Below are 1,759 nucleotides of genomic sequence, written 5' to 3' on the forward strand. Positions count from 1 at the left end.
CCCGGGAGGCGTGCCGCGCAGGACTCCGGAGCAGTCAGGCGGCCGGAGCTCGGAGGGCGCCCGGCGGGAACCAGGAGGCTAGGCTGGACCCAACCCGTCCCTTTGCGTGGCTGCGGCAGCCAGCAGCTTCGGGCGTGGCGCAGGACGGGCCGTGTGTGGCTCGGGCTGGCCGGGCAGCGCCGCGTGCGTGTCCCAGCCCACAGAGAAGTCAGGTGCGAGACACACGCTCCCCGCACCCGCACCCGCACCCACACTCCGCAACCCCCGCCTCCTTCCCCGCAGGAGCTGTGGCCCGCGCCAGTCCCCGGCGTCCTGTGTGCGCTGGCCGTGGCGTGTGGCGTTGGTGGTATAGTGGTGAGCATAGCTGCCTTCCAAGCAGTTGACCCGGGTTCGATTCCCGGCCAACGCAACGCAGCCCCAGGCCACTCAATGCAGCCGGCCGACCTTTTAGCCAGCTCCAGCTGTGGCTTGGCCTGCGCGAGGGAGGAGAGGGCGTGGGGGCCGGAGTGCACGACAAGACACTGCCGCAGCCGGCCAGGCGGCCAGGATTGCGGGCTGCTCGCGGCTACAGGCAGGAGGAGAGCTGCCGCTGGCTTTGCCTTGGCTTGGCTTGGCTTGGCTGACGGGGAGGGAGCGAGGGGGAAAAGGGGCAGGCAGAGGGGGGAGGGCGAGGGGGAGGTCGGCCAGGCAACCGGCTCGCCAGTGTCCTTGTCTTTTTGGCCAGCCATACCTCCAACCCATGGGGCCGGTGGATGGCAGGCGTCCAGCGGCGCTGAGTGTCCGGCAGCGCTGCTCGTTTGCAGGAGGAGTGCTCCGTGCAGGCGGTGGCACGCTCCCTGGTGGTCTAGTGGTTAGGATTCGGCGCTCTCACCGCCGCGGCCCGGGTTCGATTCCCGGTCAGGGAAGCCTTTCTTCTTCCTTTCCCACTCTCACTTGCCTTCTTCACTGCCCTGCCACTTCCCATCCTGCCTCCACCACCCCCTTTTGGGACTAGCGCTCCTCCCAGGCCCCCACCGACACTCCTGCTGCGCACTCACCCTTCCTCCTGCAGGCAGCATCACTGCTTGCCTGCTTCTTCCCCTGCCTTGTACCCCACCCTGCCACCTTCAGCTTCTTCCCTTTGCTTTTCCCTTCCTTAGCCAACATCTCCCTTTCCTCATCTGGCCACCCCAGAACTCGCCCGGCCTGCCCAGCAGAGAGAGGAATGCTGACACTGCACCAACACCACCAGCCTATCCTAGCACGAGTGTGCTTGGGAGCAGCAGCGCTCGCGCGCCTGCGCACACGCACACACACACACGCACACACGCACACACACACACAAACACACACACACACACACATCTCTGTGTCAAGTGCCTGACTTCCTTCTTGAATCTTACTGAGCCTCCACTCCCCTTTCTCCAGCCTCAGCCCCTCACAATCTCCAAACCCAGTCTTCCAATCCACCACTCACTCACCCCACACTCCACCACTGGCCCATCCACTGCCTGCCTCTCTGCCTTTCCCTCCTGATCTTACCCTCCCTGCCTCCTTCCCTCCTGTGTTGCATCACTCCCTCTGTCTTTCACTCCCTCTGTCCCTCTGTCCTGCTCTCCTTCCTTTCCTACCTCCCTCAAGGACTCCCTCACCTCACTCACCTGCTTGTTCACTTGCATATCCCCTTCCCCCTGAGCTGCTACCCCACCTCCAACCCTAAGCTCAGGCATTCTTCCCTCTGGCTCATTTGATCACCTGCTCACTCCAACATATACCAAGT

General features: G+C 64.1%; 2 non-coding genes across 2 annotated transcripts; both read left to right on the forward strand.

Annotated features, from left to right (window-relative positions):
* Window positions 1-337: 337 nt before the first annotated feature.
* Trnag-ucc lies at window positions 338-409 on the forward strand. Its single transcript has one exon. It is a non-coding gene; the product is annotated as a tRNA-Gly (tRNA).
* Window positions 410-833: 424 nt separating this feature from the next.
* Window positions 834-905, forward strand: Trnae-cuc. The gene has a single exon. It is a non-coding gene; the product is annotated as a tRNA-Glu (tRNA).
* Window positions 906-1,759: the final 854 nt, after the last annotated feature.

The sequence above is a fragment of the Dipodomys ordii genome, unplaced genomic scaffold (genome assembly GCF_000151885.1).
Source record: "Dipodomys ordii isolate 6190 unplaced genomic scaffold, Dord_2.0 Scaffold1000004023, whole genome shotgun sequence".
Classification (NCBI taxonomy): Eukaryota; Metazoa; Chordata; class Mammalia; order Rodentia; family Heteromyidae; genus Dipodomys; species Dipodomys ordii.